At 50.4% G+C, this 22,152-nt stretch overlaps 1 protein-coding gene across 7 annotated transcripts in view; it reads right to left on the reverse strand.

Annotated features, from left to right (window-relative positions):
* The window catches only part of SEMA4D (semaphorin 4D), a 93,346-nt gene that overhangs the window by 47,784 nt on the left and 23,410 nt on the right, over positions 1 to 22,152 (reverse strand). For 3 of the 7 annotated variants that reach the window (XM_032164487.2, XM_032164488.2, XM_032164479.2), the window contains exon 2: positions 7,311 to 7,373. The exons of 2 other annotated variants lie outside the window; for them this stretch is intronic. The gene's annotated coding sequence lies outside the window, so the exon portion shown is untranslated. Of the gene's footprint in view, positions 1 to 7,310; positions 7,374 to 15,967; positions 16,138 to 22,152 lie in introns of those variants that run through there. 2 more of the 7 variants (XM_032164480.2, XM_032164483.2) reach the window with 2 other exon arrangements.

Genomic DNA, 22,152 nt, shown 5'->3' on the forward strand with positions numbered 1-22,152 from the left:
GAATAACAGTGCCCAGGAGCACAGTGAATGAAAGGAACCCGCCCACACCAGACACATCATCCTGAAATGAGGGTTACATGAGGCTTCCAGAAAGAAACTGGCCACAAAGAAATTACCTCTGAGTGCCCCACTGGAGGCAGCGAAGCAACACCTTTGAATCCCAGGGAAGATGACTTCATACCTAGAATTCCCCGTCTAGTCAAATTATCAATCAGTATGAGTGCAGTACAGAACATTGCTTCAAACCTACAAGTTCTCAAATGTTTTACCTCCCTCAGCTTCTTTCTCAGAAAGCTACTACAGGATTTGCGCCACCAAAACAAGGGAGCTGCTTCCCAGGTCTTCTTTCTTAGGAAGCGAGTGGAGGAGAGGCAGAGAGAGCGGGGAGCTGGGGAGCAGGCAGAGGCTCCAATGGGGAGGGGCAGGAGAAGGCACAGTGGATTACTGATTGCATCTGTGGCTTTGTTCTCAGAAATGCATTTTAAGGCTCTGGCAAAGAGTCTGAAGATGAATTAGAACAGATACACAGATTAGAAAATGAAGTTATTAACCCTAGGGGAAGCAAGAGTGACCCATGAATGGAAATGTAACCAGAGTGTAGTTATCACTGCCCATTTGCACAGCCCCTCGTGACAAAAATTACAACTAACTCCACTGGGGGTCTGGGGGAAGAAAGAGAGGGAAGGGGAGGGGACAAGAGTAGGAGAACACAATCCTGTCTTCCATCATAATACAACATCTAAGATGGAAAGGAAAAGTCAGGAAATGTAGGTGTATCTAGTTTGAAGGAAAATACCAAAATGGCTAAAATAGTTGAAACTCACTATCTCAGGGCAGCAGGGAAGGGACAAAGAGACAAGGCAAGCAAGTGCTGCTTCCTCTCTGAAGTTAAATAAGAACTATTTTACTTTAAAATTACCTGCATTAATTACTTTCATAAAATGAATTAACCTTAAAAAGACATCCATGTTCTGGTTCCTCACAGCCTGGGGAAAGAGCCCAGTGGATCCAGAAGCAGAAGACACAACCCCCTGAAGGGAGGCTCCCAAGGACAGCAAGAGTGAGCTGCCTCTGTGCAGAGCCTGGGTCCCTAGGGCAGCCACATTTGGGGGCTCAAACATGCTGTAAAAATAGGATTGTGCACCGCAACGCCGAAGCGCTGGGCAGTGGCACAGGATTTAATGCAGAATGCCGGCTCCTAATGTGGTCAGCCTCTTCCACTCCACTCCTGCCCCCTCCCTCCGATGCACCCCACCCCTCCCAGGCTGCCTCGCAGACTTGGCACTTGCTACTCCCTCTTCCAGACTGTTCTTCCCCCAGGAGCTGCTGGTGGCTGGCTCCAGCCCACAGTCACTCTTTGCCTCCCCTGACCTCCACACTCCATCCCCCTCTGCAGTATTGTTTTCATAGCACTTGGCCTAAGGACCTGAAAATGCCTCCATGACTTAGTTGAGGCAGAATAGGAGAAACACAAACATCCCAGTGAGAAGATTCGGGCCAGACCTGGAGAGGACAAAGGTAAGGCGCCAAGAGTGGAAAGTTCCACAAAACAAAATCTCCAGTGAAAAGAGATTGAAAACAAATCTTGTAATAGTATCCACAACCAAACCCAGGGATGGCAAAGCCATCCCCGAACGAATGTGGCTGAGAGAAGGTATTTCCAGGAGTGTCAGCAGGTGCCCAGGTGGAAGCCAGCAGGTTCTCCTGGGTGGCTTTAAATGGTTACGAAGGACCGTCAGGACTGGTGCTGTTTATGCGGTTACTCAAACTGGTTACGTTGAAAAGAAACCTTTTTCTTAATTGCTTTTACCTTGGACCAATCCAGATACTGCCATGTAGAGCTCAGCAGGGCACGGGCACACCCACCTGGCTTCCAGGCCCTGCCCTGAGAACAATGATTGACCACCAGGCTTCCTGGTACGGATTTATATCCAGGTCTGCAGTGTACTGACCTCATCAGCAGACACCAGATTCTCGATGGCATAAATCAGGCCCTGCTGCTCTTCTCAAATGGCCTTTAAAACAGTCCACATGAGTAGCCAAAGGTCAGGACAGAAGGCCCATGCCACACACTGCTCCTCCCAGGGAGGGGGAGGGGCTGCACATTTTCTTTGTGACATTGGAGGGTTTTTTTTTTCCTTTTTCAACAAGAATGCATTGTTTCATATAATTTTAAAGTTGCTTTAAACAAAGCACACACTACACTCACACAGCTCTGCCGGCCCCGCGAGTTCTTTCAGAATAGTGGCTCCATAATCATTGATGGGCGTTACATTAAGGACCTCACTCTAAATAGCTAAATTAAAACAAAAGGAGAAAAAGCCCATTTTGCTGGCTTTCTTCGCCATTTCTGAGAAGCAAAGGTATCCCGCTGGGAGCTGAGCTGTATGCACGTGCATTTTGCCCTGACAGTGTGAAATTGCTGCCCTTTGCATTCAGAAAGAATGACTTGACACAGGAGCCCATTAGAAAGACAGGGTTATGAAATGTCACTCCCATTACTTACACGTAATTGGGGCTGTTCATGAGGGTGCACGAGCCCACTTTAAATGTCAGCAGAATGGAACTCTGAGGGGGCTCTGAGCCCCACACTCTTCTGCCTGTCAGTACTTGTCAGAAGGCAGCTCTCCCACCCCCAGGGGTCTTCAAATCAAGGCAGGAGGTCACAGCAGAGAAAATGGGAGTACCCAGCAACCACTGTGCATATATGTCTGGGTGTATGTATATATATATATGGACACATGTACATCTGTGTGTATGCATCTGTGTATGTGCATGCATGTGCATCTGTATTTCTGTATCTGTGCACGTGAACCCGCATAGATATGTGCACCTATCCATGTTTGTACATTTGTATACCTCTGTACTGGTGTGTTGTGTACATGTGTATGTCTGCATGTCTGCACATGCATGTGTATGTCTGTGTGCATACATATGTACACCTGTGTATGTGTATGTGCATCTGCTTGGATCTCTGCATGTGTATACGTATGTGTATGCATGGGCATCTGTGTATGTGTGTGTATAATGTATGTGTGTACCTGTGCATGTTTGTCTGTGTATATATATCCATACATAGGTATCTGTGTATGCATATGCATGTGTGCACAGCTATATGCGCACATACGTGCATACATCTGTGTATGTGTATGCAGACATGTATGTGTGCATCTGTGTGTGCATGTGTGTATATGTGCATCTGTGCATGTGTCACTCTGTTGCAGAACATACATTCTGATCTAGTGTTGCATCTTAGATGTGAATAGTGACTGCTGGCAAGTGTCCTGTAAGGCAGGAACCACGGACCAAAATGCCACCTGGGGACTGTCCAGCCACCCGTGTCTCGGCTCCTTCCTGGGATCAGCTGTCTGGCAGCTAGGGGAGATTACAGAGGGGACACCAGTCACTACCACATGGAAGGTGTCAGTGCTTCTGCCAGCAACAGGATGCAACACTGGCATTAAAATGCCCTGGCTAGCATCCCAGGGAAACTGAAAGGGGATCTCTTGTGACAGCTGTGGACTGGCCAATCTAACATAGGCAGTTATTACCTGGACCCTTGACCTCATGCAAACCACTGCATGGGGGAGCGTGTTCTGGCTTATTTCTTATCTCAGGGGTTTGCCCAGATGGGGCAGGTGAAGCTTAGTGTCTCTCCAGGCCCTGCAACCAGGACAGTGGAGGTCACGCACTCACCACATCTTCCCTCCCAGCTGGAAGCAGGCAGCCAGGTGCTGGGAAACAGAAGACACCGCAGCCCTCACCAACCATGCCCTGCCAGTGCCTGGCCACCTAGTATCCCCACCCTGGGATGTCCTCTGCCCCCAGAAACCCCTCTCCCACCTCTGGTTAGGGTGCTGATGTCACTGCCTTGCAAAGTGAGGATAAAATGGCCTTATCCCATCAGGAATCAGGAATGGGTTTCAGGAGCTGTCTAGGTCACAAGCATAATAAACAGCTTATTGTTCCAACTTCAGTTTTCCTAGAATTTAAAATGGATCCCTGGAGACCAGCACTCCAGCTCTGCAGGGACATGCCTAGCCCTGGACCTGTGTTGGGCTGGACTCACCCAGCAGGGCAGCTGCCAGGACCAGTCTTCTTCACCCTCAAGCCACATCCCTGCAGGGGCAAGTGAGCCACAGCCAGGATATCTCAGACATGCTCTAACCCTCACCCACTTCCCAAACCCCTGGGTGCAGCAGGTACAGAATGGGAAGCCCAGGGAGAGAGACGGAGGGCGGTGGGAGTGAGGGACACATGCATCCATCTATCAGCATTGTCAGCAGGGCAAACACTATGAGGATGCATGCAGAGTGGTGGCAGGAGCAGGGCCCTTCAGAGGAAGAGTGGGGACCCCTCTAAGCAGCAGCCAGCATGGCAGAGATGCAGACTGTCATGCCATTTGTGTGACATCACTCTACTCTTCAGACTTGGATACAGACAATACTGTCTTTTCTGGAGGGTGTGTGGTGTGTGCATGCATCCTTGGGCCCAAGCAAGTTAGTGCTAGCAAAAATAATCATCTTCCACTGGCCTAATGTTGACCTGCTGCCACCTCCAGGGGGGCCAATGGTCTCCCTACTGGACACTGGCTCCCAGGAACAGTGTGCGGTTGTTCTGGGAAGTGGCTGGCCAGCCCCTCAGGGAGGACTGTGTTAACCCTGCGGCCCTAAAGGGATGCCTGGTGTCGTGTCTTTCAAAGGTGATACTATGGTCTGAATGTCTGGATTACCCCCAAATTCAGATGTTGAAACCCTAACCACCAATGTGATGGTTTCTGGAGAGGGAGCCTTTGGGAGGTGACTGGGTCAGGAGGGCAGAATCTTCATGACTGGAAGTAGTGCCCCTATAAAAGGAGTCCCAGAGAGCTCCCTCACCCCTCAACCACGTGAGAAGACGCTGTCTATGAACCAGGAGGAGGGCCTTCACCAGACACCAAATCTGCCAGCGCCTTGATCTTGGACTTCCCAGCCTCCAGAATGGATAACTAAATGTCTGTTTTTATATCACCCAGTCTGTGACATTTTGTTTGAGCAGCCTGAGCTGACTGAGACAGTGACAATTCAGGAGCTGCTGGCACCCAGCAGAGCTCAGCACCAGATAGAACCCAGCCGGCAGAGATGCTTCCAGAAAGCCAAAGGTCACCATTTACACTGGTAGAGCATTTGATATGACACTAAAACTGGTGCTTCGGTCCCCCAGAGCTTGACCTGCAGGGAGGGCAAAATTACATAAAAGACATTACATAGAAAAGTTTTGCTTTAAGTGGACTTTATTTGTACTCTTAATTTTCCACCTCATAAAACTGTCCTACCTTGAAAAATAATTCCAAGGGTGCTTAACTCCACAAACCAAATGTAAATTAAAATAAAATACCCATTATTGTCCACAAAGCAGGCTGAAATTTAAAAGTCTGCTGCTAGTCAGTGCTGGGAAGGTGTGGGGTAAAGGAATTCTGGGTGCAATTCTGAACTATCCAGATGTCTACACACTCTGATCCCCTGGCAACTTTTGGGCAGCAAACTATGTGTGCAGGCGTGCAAAGCGATGTGTGGGAAGACCACCCTGACGTGCCGTGACAGTAAAATGTGCAAGCAAAGGGGATGCTCCTCAATGAGGGGCTGCTTAACAGTCAGGCAAGGAAGACAACACCATTACAAAGGCCAAAGCTGGTCTACACGAACTGTCTGTGAGCACATCACACCAAAGACAGGTGCAGAGCAACAACACACGAGGCGCAACCCACCTCTGTCAACAGAGGATGCGTCAGTCTACACACAATACACACACACACAGCCACGGACACACATGGCCATGCACAAACACCAGGCACAGACTCACAAGAACATACACTCCCACACACAGAGACACACAGATACCAGACACACATGCACACACATGAACGTGGACAGCCAACTGTTAACAGTGGTCGCTTATAAGGAGGAGGAGGAGGAGAACAGCCAGGAACTCAAGTTTTCTAAAAAATGAATCACATTTTTATATTGCTTCTGTAAAAAAATTTAATTCATGAAGAGACTATGTTTCATCCATGCTACACTCAAGTCAGTAGGACCAAAAATTGAAACCCACCACATTAGTGTGTGTAGCTGTGTTTAATGCAATTTTTCACATGCTAATCCATTTCTTGGCTTAGGTGACTATTTCTTGCCATACCTTTGACCCTTTTTTTATTTACATAAAAAAATGAGAAGTGGCTTCCTTTCCCCATATATACTTCATGCTTTTTGTGACAGCAAAGTAAAAAATAACACAAGGAGCCAGTCCTCCTGGGCTCTCACAATGGAATTCTCTTGCTGCTTAATACAGCACAGAGTGGATAAAATTGTCCCTGCTTTCAATTACCTTATAGCTAAAGATTCCAAAATATTTTTTTATGAAGAGACCGACAAAAAGCAAAACTCAAAGACAAATGACTTAAGGGAGGAAAAAGAAACTAGCAAAAAACACTTGTAAGACAAGTGCCAATTCCTAATAAATAAAGTGATTTAACAAATGTAAGAAAACAGAGCTCCCACCCCAATGAACCAGATAATATATCTAGCCAATAAGCACAGAAAGTGCTGTTTCCCTGGCAGTGATGCCGTGCTAATTAAAGCCGCCCTATCTAATTGGCAAGATGTGCTCTCACCACGGTCCCATGCATAGGAACCATGAAAGTCTACACTGGCAGCAGGACTCTTTAAAAGCCAGTAGAATAAAAAACCTTGTGGGGGCCCATTCATGACACTTGAGTAATATGAAAATGATGAAGGAAAGATGGGGTTTTACTTTTGTTTTTACAAATTAAGCTAGTTATTTCTCTCTCCTCTGAAACTGAAAATGCATGGCTTGGAATGGACCAAAATTAAGATTAAACACAAAATGGCCCAAATCTGAGAAGGGTGACCTGGAGAGCCCTCTTATTACACCACACCTTACCAGCCAACTCCCTGCACCCTCCAAAAGAAGAAAGTAAGCTTTCTGGTGCAGGGATCAGGGGCCATCAGCCGCGGAGCTGCCACAAGCCCAAGACCCAGTGGGCGGAGAGGCCGAGAGAGCAGGGAAGAATAGGGGGAGCCGGGACAAGCAGTGGCAGAGCAAGAACAGAGACAGACCATCACTGTGGGTGCCCAGCACCCACCTCCCCATGCCGGGCCCAAGGGATGGCAGCCAAGTCTGAAGCTTTGCCCCATGGGATATCAGAGACCAAGGGACCAAGCAACCAACCACCTGCCAGATCCAACTGAGGCCTCTACACATTATCAACTCTGCTCAACTGAAATTACAGATCATGAATAAAGTGGTTTTACCTGTATCTTATGCCTCTTGAAACTTTCCAGTCATTTCTAGAAAGAAGTCTTCAGAAATCTTTGCTGTGAAAATAATGGGAAACAAGGCTATTTAAGCCCTTAAATTGTCCATCCACTTAAACTCAGCAACACTCCTAGAAAGGCACTGAAAACAAATTATTGTGAGCTTAAACGTTCTAGACTTCCTTAGATGCAGGATCAGCTTGGCTTGTATGTGCTGGGGAAGACAGCGCTGGAGCAGACAGGAGGGAGGGGCTGTGCAACCGCCCACCCACGAACAGAGGGGAAGGGCAGCCCAGCCCGTCACCCGGTGCTAGAGATGAGCCCCAGGACCTGACCAGGTGCACTTTCTTGCAAAATAAGCCATTCCAGTTAGCAGAGTCCGTGAACCAAATAAGTACTGTCTAATTGTCTATTAGCTCTAGATATGTACCTTTAAAATTCATCTTCATGAGGCAAAGAAGGAAAAGTCAGAAACACATATAGCATAATAGAACACATATAGCACAAATAACTAAAGAGCTGTTCATCTTCTTTTATTTTTGGATGGCTGGTTTTCAGCCCAACAGAACAATGTCCACCGTGGCGTGGCAAGGTTCCATAGCATGGCTGTCACTCCTTTGCAGTGTGGGAGATCAACCTCAAGACAGGGATCGTGGGGCACAGTAGCAGCACCAACAATTAGATCAAGAGAATCAGAGTCGCAAAACCAGAGCCACGTGCAGGACTGCAGACGCTCAGGAGCCGACGCTGATCCCTCCATGATTCTATTAATACAGGAGCCACATAATTGTTAAACCTCGGAATCAGACTCCAGCATATTCTGTGGTGAGGAGGGTTTCTTTTTTGTTTGCCTTTTGCTTTCAGAGCTTATATGATCACGGCTCTTTTTTTGAAGCCAGCTGGGAAGGAGGCGGCTCTCCCTGGAAACGCAGGTGTAAAGCCCCCGTCCCTCCCACCCAGGCCCCTCACTGGATGGCTCCCTCCTCTACAGATGCCCCGCACACCCCTCCCCAGGGAGCAGAACCTTAGACACAGCCATCCAGGCACACAACATCCGGTCCCCCTGCCCTTCGGGGCCGACACATCCTCTGAACCCTGAGCAGGCATCCGAGGTTAGCAAATGAACCATGAGGGCAGTGATCAGAAACGATCACGATTCATCAGGTCCCACCGTAGCGGAGCTTCCAGAGACTGATACTGGGGTCTTCCCTCCAGCAGTGGATGGCTCTTACGGCCAATTTTATAAGCAAAAGTAGGTTCACATGAGCAGCTACGAGAATCCTGGAAAAGGCCACCTCCACCCAGGACCTGACACTGACATTTCCTGTTGAAACTCCTGGGGCAGGGCTGGGCATTTGAGCACAACTGCTGGACAAGCAAAGAGGGAAAGTCCACGCTGCTGTGGGCACCTGCAAAGTGCCACATCACTTGTTTCCATGAGGCTTTCCTGTCACACGGGAGGGAAAGGGGACAGTAGCCGCCTGGAGACTGTGCCAAAAAACAGTTGAAGGCAACAAAGGCAGGGATTCATACATAAATAAGAGGTTTAGGTAAATAATGTGAATATCAAGGATTTTAAAACTGAAAAACTGGCCAGGCGCTGTGGCTTAGGCCTGTAATCCCAACACTCTGGGAGGCCGAGGCAGGTGGATCACTTGAGGTCAGGAGTTCAAGACCGGCTTGACCAACATGGCAAAACCCCATCTCTATTTAAAAAAAAAAATACAAAAGTTAGTCGGGTGTGGCGGTGCACACCTGTAAACCCAGCTACTTGGGAGGCTGAGGCAGGAGAATCGCTTGAACTCAGGAGGTGGAGGTTGGAGTGAGCCGAGATCATGCCATTGCACTCTGGACTGGGTGACAGAAAAGGACTGTCTCAAAAAAACAAAACAAAACAAAAAAAACCCTGAAAAACTTCTGTTTTCTAGAAATGAAATAAGCCTTTGTCACTTTAATAAAGACCCACAACTGCTCATCCTGTGGTTTAAGACATGTATCATATTCACGGTAATTTTGTGGCATCTAACAACAAATGTCAGCAGGTCTGGGGTCTCATCTCAATCGCCTCCAACAACTCCACCTGAACACCCGCATCCTCGTGTCTTGCCTCCCAGCTGGGGGTTCATATCTAGCCTCCAAAAACAGCTGCCAGCCCCAAGGTTCCTGAGTGGGAACACACTTCCTTTCTTAGTGAATTGCCCAGGCCCCAACCCCACGTTGCCTTCACCCTACACATACAGGGTTTGTTTCTTCTTCCTCAGCGTGCAACCCCACAGTTATGAGTTACCCAGCTTAAAAATACAAAGCCACACTTCTCATGTAATTACTCACCGTGCTGTTTTAACTCATACCTCCCAACTCCTGACAGCACAGGTAAAAAGAATCCAATGGCCTGTTCACCAAAAAGCAATGAAATTAATTAGAAGAGAGGGAAGCATTTCCCTCTCATGGCCTTCACATCCTCTCCTGGTGCACCCCCTATAGTGCAGGAGAGTGTGGGGCTCCAGCAAAGCCCAGGCCTTGTGAACAGGTATTTAGTGGTCACTGATGGCAGAAGGACAGAGCCATGGGCAATGCCTTTGTCTGGCCTCCATCCTGCAGACATGACCTCGCCTTCTGGGCGTCCTCCCTAAGCAGGGACCTGGTGTTCTTCAGCACACAGAGAAGACAAGTGGGATGAAGCAAGAGCAAGGGGCTCTGCAATCGGAAGAACCTGGGTTCCAGTCCTGGCTTCTCCAAGCTGTGTGTTCCTGGGGGAAGTTACTGAGCCTCTCTGGGCCTCTGTTTCCTCATCCAAAAAGTGGGCATACTAATAGTGCCTGTCTCATTTGGTTGTTATGAGGATCCATGACTAATCATACTTAATGCTTCCTAGTGCTTTCCTAGGTGCCCGATGCTGTTTAAGCACTGGGAGGCATTAACTATCATTCTTAGCACCTGTGAAATGAAGCCATCCCTGCCTAGCTAAGAAGACTCAGAGAGATATAGCAAGCAGGGTGCGGCTGTTAGCACATCTAACACCCCCTACTGCCAGGGACTGTGGGCTCCATCAGCCTCCTCCTGCACACACGGGGGATCGGGGCTTCCCCAGGGTCACATAGACTCCTGGGAGCAGGGCTTAGGAACACTGTGACAGGCAGCGCTGCTGTGGCTGTGGATGGGGAGGGGGCCATGAGCCCCTTCTGCTCAATCTTCTCATCCTGGCCCAGAAGCAAGTAAGGAAGTTCCAGGGACAGAGAGCAATGGGGGACCTTCCACTGAAATTGGCACTCCAGCACACAGCTCGATGGGGTAGGCATGCATATTACAACACAATACCATTACACTCTGCTGAGCAGGGCACCCATGAGAAAGGCTGTCTACAAAGTACACAGAGAGGGCCTGGAGGACAGGTTCCCGTGCCCTACTGGGCAACATCTGCCAAGAAGCTACATCCAGAACCTCTGACCCAGCAGTTCTCTACCAATAATTCAGTGTGGATATACCCCCATGTGTGCAAGATGACTGGAACGAGGCTATTCAATAGGTAAACTCCAAAGACACCAAGAAGTCCACCAGTGTGTGTGTGTCTATGTACATGGGTACACACAGATATAGCATAGAACGTTTTCTATACAAATTATAGCACATTCCAGAGGATGGAATACTATGCAACTGTTAAAAAGAATAAAGCTGCAATTGTATGAAAGGGCATTGTTCAGTAAAAAGTAAGGTTCCCAAAAATGTGTGTATTATGTTTCCACCTGTGCAGGCACATGGTGTGTGACCGTGTGCATGTGTGTGTGTGTGTGTGTGAATGGGTGTGCACACAGGCTCATCAGAAGGATGATTCAAGAGATCACAATTTAATCAAGAACTTGCTAGCAGCAATGCCTATAGAGAGAATTTGATCTGCAAAAGGAGTATGCTTCATTTTTCACGATTTGGATTGTTTAGAACTATTCAAATTCTTTCCTTAATCATCTGGTTTTCTAACTAAAATATTTCAAATCTGATATCAAAAGTAAAATACAGTAATTGTAGAAAATTTGAAAAATTCAAGAAAGGCAAGAGAACACATTCCTGACAATCTCTAAAAAGGTAATACAGGTTATAATGCTGGTTAAAGTAAGATCCCAGCTCAGGTGTCTTCTGTACTAACTTTACTAAGAGGAAGATTTCATCAAAATGGAAATTTTTAAGAACAGCAGACAGACATGACATACGTTTCTGGTCTTTCTGGCATTTGTTGAATTCCTCATTCTAAGAAACTCTGACTCATTCACTCAACAGTCACTACTGGAGGGCGTGGGGTGAAGGTGTAAGTCAGATAAAGACCGTAGACTCCCAGCCCCTGGTTTCTGGCTTGGTGAGGGCAGGCCACAGCAACTGCACAGGACGGCGGGGGGGCCCTGCTGGCTCTGTAACACGGGAAGTGGGACAGGCAGGCTGGCAGCCATGCAAGAGGAGACCTGAAGTCCAAGAGAGAGGCTGGAGCCTACCAGCTGGTGGAGAGAGAGGGCCCGTATGGGTCATGTCTCGGTCCTGTGTGTCCCTGCCCCGAGCACCATGTGTGCATATCCCCATGCCGTTTATTACATGGTGCCCTCAGCAGCCTGTCACGGCTGTGCAATATTCCATAATTAAATATCATAATGTGGGACATTCAGATCCTTTCCAACTTTCCACTTAACAGTTCATTTTTCTTTAACCACCAGCAGCACCTGGCCAAGAATCTTTTCTGTCTGGAACGTTCACAGTGATGTTACAGAGGTCTAGGCACCACACAGAGGGCACTGGGAGACGGGCTCAGGGGAGATTCCATGGTTCCATCATGTCTGTCTGCTGTTCTTGAAAATCTCCATTCTGATGAAATCTCTTAATAAAGTTAGTACAGAAGACACAGGTGCTGGGATCTTACTTTAATAGTTGTTAAACCATTTTAGAGACTGTCAGCAACGTGTCAGCAATGTGTTCTTCTCTTGCCTTTCTTAAACAGAGGCTCAGGGCTTCTACTGATCAGGCTGAGAGGTTGCTTCCTTTTACTGGGAAATAATCACACATAATTTCCATGATTTATTTTCATTTGACTCTCTTCTAAAACTTTCAGTTAGTTGAGCTGAAGTCATTTTTGCAAAGTAATGCGATCTTTGCTATAAAATACAAGTCACCTAGCTCAAGCTTTTTTTTTTTTTTTTTTTTTAATTGAGATGGAGTTTCACTCTTGTTGCCCAGGCTGGAGTGCAACGGTGTGATCTTGGCTCACTGCAACCTCCACCTTCCAGGTTCAAGTGATTCTCCTGCCTCAGCCTCCCAAGTAGTTGGGATTACAGGCATATGCCACCATGCCTGGCTAATTTTGTATTTTTAGAACACACAGGGTTTCTCCATGTTGGTCAGGCTGGTCTCAAACTCCCAACCTCAGGTGATCCATCCGCCTCGGCCTCTCAAAGTGCTGGGATTACAGGCATGAACCACTGTGCCCGGCCAGCTCAAACATTTTTTATGCTTCTTTCAAGTCTATTAGAAACCTTAATTGTTTCTTAATTTCTCCCTCAACTACGGAGGAAGCATATTGTGATAGTTGCAGTGCCGGCTGTGAGGCCAGCCTGCCTGGTTCAGATTCCCATGCGGCCACAACCCAGCTGTGTGACCTAGAACAGGCCTCTGCCCCTTCCTATCCCTCAGCTACTTCCTCAGCACCTCCCCTCCCTCTGCTACTCCCTCAGTACTTCACCTCCCCCAGCTACTCCCTCAGCACCTCCCCTCCCTCAGCTACTCCCTCAGCGCCTCCACTCCCTCAGCTACTCCCTCAGCACCTCCACTCCCTCAGCACCTCCCCTCCCTCAGCTACTCCCTCAGCACCTCCCTTCCCTCCACTACTCCCTCAGCACCTCCCTTCCCTCTGCTACTCCCTCAGCACCTCCACTCCCTCAGTACCTTCACCCCCTCAGCTACTTCCTCAGCACCTTCCCTCCCTCCCTACTCCCTCAGTACCTCTCCTCCCTCACTACTCCCTCAGCACCTCTCCTTTCTCAGCTACTCCCTCATTACTTCACCTTCTCCAGCTACTCCCTCAGCAACTCCCCTTCCTCCACTACTCCCTCAGCACCTCCTCCTCCCCCCAGCTACTTCCCTGGGAGAGGATAAGACACAGCCCTACCACCAGAGATGAGACTGCACAAATGAGGACTTTAAGGCATGGACGTTAAACACAATGTTACAAACAACAAACAAAATGGCACTATCCCCACAATGGTGGCCCATACCAAGGTGGGGAAAGGTCCAATCAGAATCCCACAGAAATGAGCAGTGCAGGGGCAAACAGGTTTTCCTAGACCAACATCAGTCTCCATTAAACCATGATGGTTTACTCTGTGATTTATTCCTAAATTGAAGTTTCTTTCTAAAGCCCACAACCACCACATTAGCTTTTACTACTAACCTCAGCTCAATGAGTCTGAAATGATTTAAATCCAAGATGCTTCCGTCCCCTGACTCCAAATTCCGTCAAGCTCTTTTTTTTTTTTTCAGAACCCTGCACCCTTAATTCCTTTCTCTGACCAGGACCCTTCTCGAACCCTACTAATTGCCTTCCTCACTGTGTCCTGCCCGGAAAGTGTTTCCTTTCTCTGACCAGGACCCTTCTCGAACCCTACTAATTGCCTTCCTCACTGTGTCCTGCCCAGCTTTGGCCCCCCAGGCACCTGTTCTTGTCCTCCCTCCACCTCTGCCCAATGTCCCCCACTTCCCTCACACCCATGGTTCATACCACCATCCCTCCTGTGAGGCCTCCACCTGGCTCCCGCTACCTGTAAGGGAATGACACCACATTCTAAGAGCTCCACCTTCTTAAGGCCCCTGTGCCCTCGGCCCTCGGTCCCCCTACACACCAGCTGTCATGCTTATTTCTTACAAGGCAGCTCGCATCATACTATTCTCTTGCTCCAAAGCCTCCTGTTTCTCTCCAGGGCTTGCAGAGGTAGGTCCCAGCCCCCAATCTAGTGTCCCCAAAGGAAGCCCTACAACTTGCAAGGTGTACATTTTCCCCCTTTTCTGTGGAACATTGAGAATACACCACCTATCTAGACCAAGCCCCCCAGATATTCTGATTTAGCAGCTCCCTAGTGAGGCCAGGGTCTGTCCGGTTTTACAGCAGCCCATGTAACCGGCAGCCAGGACTGAGAACTGGCCTGCATCTACCAGATTTCCTGCCTTTCCCAGTGTTACCCAGGCCTTGCCACCTTCCCCCAGGTATGTCCTCAGTCCATCCCTGACACCCGCCCACTGAAATCCTGGCTGTCCACTGTGGCTCAGCTCGAAGGCCAGGGCAACCTCGGACCTGCCCTCTGGGAACAGATGCCTCCCCTCAGCTGGTCTTCACTCACGGGGTCTCCCGGGCGAAAATGTAAGCAGGAAGAATAACTAACACCCGCCATAAGGCAAGGGTGAGGAAGTGACTGTTCTAATGGGTTCTGCAAGGGTCAGGCTGTCAGTCACCTGGAAGCAGCACATGGCCCTGACACCTGGGAAGGGGCTGCTCACATCTCCCATGTTCACAGCTCCCTGGCAGGCTCCTCACTAACCCTCATATCTGACATCTGACTGAATCCCAGTGTTCAAGAGGCCTGGGCAAGGACAGCCTACAAGCCTGCTGCTTTGACATCGGGGGCAGGAGTCCTGAAAGCCTGACCCTGTGGCCCCACTGGCTGCACATCCACCCCCTCCCCCAGTATGCCCCACTGGAGACAGGTTTTACAGCACTGCTGGGAAGAGGAAAAACAGGCTCAGAAAAATGCAACAACCATCTAGAGCCACTGGGAGAAGTGAGATGCCCTCCCGGGTCCTGCAGTGACCCCAGGACCATGACTGGCACAGTGCTCTCCAGCTGTGCTGAGGTTCCACCTGCCCTGAGCCAACAGCTTCCTCCTCCAGCGACACCAGGACAGAGACAGGCCCTTCAGAAACAATGGCTCCTTCTCTTTGCCATCTGCCAGCGGTGAAGGCATCACAGAATCTGCCGGAACCATCCAGAACCCTGAACTGGTTCAGGACTATAGGCAGCCTGGGGAGGTGCCCTGCACTCAGAGGCATCCCTAGTCCCCACCAAGTGTCCGCAGGGGGAGCGCATGCAGTTTCTCCAGGGGACTGGACCTCCTCCAGGCCAGGATCCTCCTCCCCTGCTGCCCCCAGACTCAGCCCAGCTGCAAAGGCGCCAGGGGCCTGCCCCCTCTGCCACGGTGCAGGCACGGCATGAGGGGATAGGCCCAGGAGCCTCCGGACAGGCCCCAGTCCAAGTGGGAACTTCTTTTTTAAGTCTCAAAACCACAAAATGCCACTTTCCTTGCTTTCATCTTTAGTGATTCTTTAAATATATACACTACAATTACAAAGTTAGACCAGCATGACGACAGCTCGTAACCAGAATAGAGTCAACAGGGAACCTAGTCAACAGGAGGCTCTCCCTCACTATCCGGGCCTCCTCCCCAGGACATGGCTTTTGCCAGCCTTAGCTCCAGCGTGGCAAACCCACCAGAGAACCACAAGCTCCAGCCAGAGCTCTGCGAAGGCCCCAGCTTTGCCTCACTCCAGGTGGGAAACAAAAGGACATTCGCCATTTCATCATCTGGGGCTCTCAGTTCCCGTCTCAGGACTGACATTAAATGCTATCTTACCATCGTGTGCAGACACCAGGTGCACGCAGCCTCGACCTGATCCACCAGGCCCCAAAGCCCTTCAGAGGCTACAAGAACCTCCCTCGACCTCAGTATCAGAGGAAGCAACTTCAACTAAGCTCGTAATTATTTTAAGACTCTGCTACTTCTTAACCATATTCAAACCAAACCAACTCACTTCCCATCAACAGTGGACCAAGTGGTCACTGTGGGCAGGTGACCAGCAACACAGAAGTGCTAAAAATAGACAATGTGACAACCACAACACCTGGCTATGATGGTAAGGAGCAAACACTGCAAACCACACCTGTGCCCTAAGTCTGTCCCCAACAAGTTCCCCCTTTGCCACTAAGACAATTACTGCCCATGTGGATGGCCAGAATTTCAATCAATTTCTATTTCCAAATCACCAAATGACCCTCTAGCTGAATGTCACAAGCCCAGTATTGCATCAGAGGTTGATACACTCTACTCTAATGAATTCTAGTCAATCCCCACATTCAACTCACTAAATCCGGCCTCCCTTGCAGTGCAAGGGAAATGATATTTCTTCTCCTCTCTTCCAGATGCTTCCAGCTCAAGTGAGGCAGTTCCTCAACTCCCTTCCTGGGGAGTCAGAAGAGGGGGGCAGCCTAAAATGATGCAGTCACTCAGGTCCATCCAACCCCAAATTGCCGTAGATGCTGGAAGAGGGTCAAGTGCATATGGACTAAGGAAGCAGTGTGACCCCGGTGAGATGCCTGTATCAGAAAACCACAGTCCCTGCCTCCCTGAGACAGCTGGGACCTGGGGAGTGACCTCTGCTGTCCTCTCAGCGTGAAAGGAGCCCAGGTAGGAATTCCTCCCTGAAGTAGTCAAGCAAACCCCCAATTTCAGGATTCACCCTGCAGCCCCCAAATGGGAACAGACCTCACTCACGTTTCACTGCACTGCTAACAGGAATCTGGTCCTATTACCCTGGAACCCCCTCTCCACCCTCGGTCAGCAGCACCTGCAAGTGGCATTTAGTGGGGCTGACTTCAAAGCGCCCAAGCCTAAGGGTCTACGGCCCCGCAAAGCCCCATCCCGGTGTCTGTCCTTCCAGCAAGCAGCCAGCTCCACAGCATGTGGGGGTTCTCATTTTCCGAGCAGTGTGTCACCTTCCAGATGATTCAGAATGTGTGAGACGTGGCAGGTCACACATGGGGAGGAGCTGGTGAGTCATCGTCACTCACTACCCCCCACACAGTCACCTTCCAGGTCTGAGAGCTCCAGGAGGCGGGGGCTACCTGGCCATTGCTCTGTCTCTTGTAGGGCCCAGGAAGGAGGTGTGTTTCCCCCAGGGATGCACTCACCACTAGGGTGACGACCTGTGGAGGGCCCGCCTGGCCCTGAGGGGTGGGCTCTGCCCTGTAGGCATGGGTGGCTTAGGGCTGACATGAGAGGCTGGCTCCAACACCCAGGCCCTTCTCACCTGCATGTGTCACTGAGGGCCTGCTGCTGTCCATCTGACCACAGCTGACCTGTCATGGAGGGATACGGCCCCCACACTGAACAATTTCCTAGGCAGGCTCTTCCCAACCATCTCAGTGGTCACAAGTTGAGGACCACCACTGGCCACCAGCTCCAGCCAGCCCCCGCCACGGCCCATGCAGCTTCCTTCTGGGCCTCACATTCGATGCTGCCAAGCACTGCCCAAACACAGTCCTTGGCCCTGCAGGGGAACCTGAACCGGAGGGACGAGGGCAAGACCCGTATGACCTGCCAAGAGCCCAGTGCCACGCCCCAGCCACCAGAGAGGGTGCCAGGCGGGCAGCAGAGGGGAGGCACACATCCTCCACTGCAGCCAGCGTGGATCTCAGGACTACAGATAGCCAGTCGCAGGAACTCAGAACCACGAGGAACCGGCCCCTTCATCACAGGTAGGAGAACGAGGCACAGGCACAGAGCCAGCTCAAGGTCACACAGCGCAGGCCAGCTCCCAGCCATTCTGCACACGGCCTGGCCCACCGTCTCCAAGACAGCGCTTTCTCCTGTACCAGGGCAATGGCCCCCGGCCCCACCTACAGGACCATGGTGCACACGGCCAACCCACCTCCAGGGGCAGGGTGACAGACTCCCCCCAGAAGAGCAAAAAACCAGATCCCAGTATGGGCTGGCCACAGGGAAATATGCAAGAAAGCAGCCACTAGGACCCCATCTCCACCTTGTCAGCAGCCAGCACAAGGCTTCTCTAGGGCTCTGCCCCCTGGGTCCCTCAGGGCCCCTGGACCCTGCCAACCACACCACTGCAGGCTCCGCATGACTGCTCCAGAGGTCCAGAAGACAGAGAGGATGGACACAGGTCCCTGGGGGGGGTCTCCCCTTCCATGTTCACTCCTGGCCTTGGGTCACAGGCCCACTAAGCGGTTCGTCCAAGAGTGCGAAGAGTCAAGCACAGCCCCGAGCTCCTTCCCCAAATGCAGGTTACCTATGGGGCAGCCTGAGCATGGGCACTGGACAGAAGTGGCATGTGGCCTGGCTCTCCTATCCTCCCTGCCCAGTCAGCCCTCCCAGACCCACCACCAGGAGTTGTACCAGGCCGGCAGCCACCTCGGCTGACTCTGGATGCCAAGAAGCCTCTAATCCTAGCTTCACCCAAAGTAGACGACGTCTAGGGGAGCATCGACATCCCCATCAGGGTGAGTGCCTTCTTGGGGCCAGGAGAGGGGGCTGTGAAGACAGTAACTCAGGTCACCCAGCGACACTGTCACCATCCCTCTTTTGCAGCTAAGAAAGCAAGGCTTGGAAACTTCCAGAAGTCATATCAGTGTTGAGGGGTAGGGGGGCAGTGTCTGACACTACAGGCATGGAAAGCAAAGTTCCCCGCCCTGCATCAGAGACAAACCAAGTTCCTGAGCACACCTGGGCTGAGCTGTGCTCATTCAAACTGGTTTCTCAACAGAATCTCAAGTGCACCTCAGGCTTGGAGCCTGGTGAGCACTTCATGAAGAGCAGGTTCCTGGGTCCCAGCCGGGTGACAGTGGCCGAGGGACGTACTCGACCTCCAGAAGCCTGGGAAGCATGCTGTTCCAGAGAAGTGCACACTGCTAACAGCCCATTCCAGAGCGCACGGTGCAACAATTTTTTGCTAGCTTTAAAAAGAAGCACAAGAAAGAAATTAAGCGGTTTGCAAACTGAAGTCTACATGGTGGATGAGGAGTGGCCAGTTACCTGCTCAGAAGAATGCAGCTGTGGGTTTCTGTTTGGGGTCAAGCTGTGCCAAACAGTAGCACTCTGAAAACGTACATAACAAGAAAACCTCATTAAAAACTCTGTAACCCTAAAACATGTATCAAAGCCTCCAAAGCTGCTGCTTAACCCTGACGGGCAGCTCTGTGGGTGGGAGCGGTCACCAGCCCGGCTGAGGAGGACAGGCCTTGGGCTGGGATGGTAAGTCATGCCCAAAGCATCTGCAAATGACAGAAAGTTCTGGAAATATTTCACACAGGGAAGGGAATTACTGGATGGTCAGAATATACACCACAAAATTTCGGAACTAGGAGGAAGTTTTCAGCAATACTCTCCCACTTGGGGCCAGAAACTCCAGGCATCCGTCCCTGCCCCCCAGCAGCCGAAGAGCAAACCCTCCAGACAGCCCCTCAACCACACACCCACTGTGTCGAGGGGCCTGGACCCCACTTACTGGGTGAGTTAGATGCCCTCCAAGCTTCAGTGGGAGACAACTGACTGTGACTGCCTCTCTAGGGGTGGCTACTGTCCAGCTGCAAAACCCACCCAGGGCAGGAGCCCGCACAGGGGCAGCAGGCAGGCTGGGAGGACGAACAGCCAACATCTTCCCAGGCAGGGAACAGGACCAGCCACAGTCACTGGGGAAGGGGAAACTGGCCTCTGATGTCTACAGAGTCTAACAGGTGTATTTCCAGGGCCTCAGCAACTCCGCAAGCTCAGAGAGATGCCCTGCCCAGGGATGTTTATCTCCATGGTACCTTATCAGTAAAAATCTGTCATCCAAATATGCACCATCAGATGGGTCGAGCGCAGTGGCCCAAGCCTGTAATCCCAGCACTTTGGGAGGCCGAGGCGGGCAGATCACCTGAGGTCAGGAGTTCAAGATCAGGATGGCCTACATGGCAAAACCCCATCTCTACTAAAAATACAAAAATTAGCTGGGTGTGGTGGCTCATGCCTGTAATCCCAGCTACTCAAAAGGCTGAGGCAGGAGAATCGCTTGAACCCGGGAGGCAGAGGCTGCAGTGAGCCAAGATCACGTCACTGCGCTCCAGCCTGGGCGACAGAGCGAGACTCCATCTCGGGGGAAAAAATACCAAAAAACAAATAGGCATCCATCAGAAACAGGTTAAATTAATATTATAGCATGCTATGCCGGCAGTACAATCCACGCAAGTCGATGTTTATTGACAAGTACAGATAAACATTCTATTAAATGCAAAGAGGAGAAGATAAAACAGCACTTAAGTGCAAGCTTACTCATGTAAAAAACCCAGTCATAAAAGGTCACACCCAGGGAATGGCCTGGCTGGCACGTTCCAAGCTCACTCCCAGGCTGACTCCTAACCCCGGCGGCTCCTGCTCCCGCTCCTGCGGGTAAGCCAACCAGGGCACACCCAGGGCTGGCTAGAACACCACCCGCAAATGCAGGTAGAGCAACCTCCAGGAGGAGGGACACCAAAATGCCAGAACTAATTCTGGGAGGTGGAATTTTAGGGGCATTTTAAATGTCTTCTTTGAGCTTTCCTGTATCTTCGAAATTTTTTTACTGGAGGCATTTTACAGTACTGTTCTCCCAAACAAGAGCAGTTTCCCTAGATTCTCTTTTGTTTTTTGGAGACAGGGTCTCACCCTGTCACTAAGGCTGCAATGCAAGGGTGCAATCATAGCTCACTGCAGCCTTGAGCTCCTGGGCTCAAGTGATCCTCCCACCTCAGCCTCCTGAGTGGCTAGGACTACAGGTGTAAGCCATCATGCCTAGCTATTTTTTTATTTTTTTTTTTGTAGAGATGGGGTCTTACTATGTTGCCCAGGCTGGCCTTGAATTCCTAGGCTCAAGTGATCCTCCCACCTTGGCCTCCCAAAGCCCTGTGATTACAGGTGTGAGCCACTGTACCCAGAAAGATTCTCTCTTTTGATGGTTTCACCTCAGCAAAAAAGAAGGTGGCCCTAAAGCCCCCAGAGCACATTCCCGCCTCCTCAAGGACACGCTCCCAGCCCCTCCCTTGGCCAGACTAGGATCCGTACAGTCAAGGCCCCAATACGAGCTCTGGTTCATCTACGCTGTCCTCGTCTCTCTGTGTCCATACCTCAGTGCACCTTCCCTTCTATGCTGCTCTGCCATGACAAGCCCTGACCTGTCCGTTACCCCAGGAGAGGTATATTTACATGGCACAGGAGCCTGGTGGCCCAGCTGCACCCTCTGGGCCCACCCTTACCAGCTGTGCAGCCCTGGAATGGCCACTCAGCCCTCCGCCCCTTGGCTTCCATCCATAAGACAGAGTTGGCCACAAAAGGTACTTGGATTACTTATAACACTGCTTGGCACAATAAATGTTAACCACTAATATAAGTAGTATTACGTAAGTGTACTACCACGGAATGGATTGGGTCATTTTTACTAGATAGTGGAACTGTAACCCTGACTAAGCCTGGAGATCTGGGGACAGGACCCTGGGGAGTTGGGAGCTGAGATCTGAAAATTCAGGATGATCAGGGCGGCCACAGTTAGGTCCTAAAACTGCCTGAGGCTAGTGTGAGGGGCGCCCTCCAGCATTCTGTTGTAAGGGCAGCAATAAGACCACTGGCTACACGGCTCTTCCTCCGCTGAGTGCCCTGCCTCTAACTCTGGTCACCAGTGCAGCGGGGCACACCCTGTGAGGATTTGCAGGCCCTCAATGATAAAAATAGATTTGGTGCTGCAGACAAATGATACTTAATACCCATGTGAAAATGAGGTTAAAAAGCAAAAACAACCTCCCAACTGCCTCACACCAATCAGGGTGGCCACTACCAAAAAAACAAACAAACAAACAAAAAACAACAAAAGAAAAATGGAATACAACTAGTGTTGGTGAGGATGTGGAGAAACTGGAACTCTTGCACTTTGCTGTGGGAATGCAATATAGTGTAGCCACTGTGGGAATCATGACGGTCCCTTAAAACATTAGAATAACCATGTGTTCCTGAGATTC

This window comes from Hylobates moloch, unplaced genomic scaffold (genome assembly GCF_009828535.3).
Source record: "Hylobates moloch isolate HMO894 unplaced genomic scaffold, HMol_V3 SCAFFOLD_10, whole genome shotgun sequence".
In the NCBI taxonomy this organism is placed as follows: Eukaryota; Metazoa; Chordata; class Mammalia; order Primates; family Hylobatidae; genus Hylobates; species Hylobates moloch.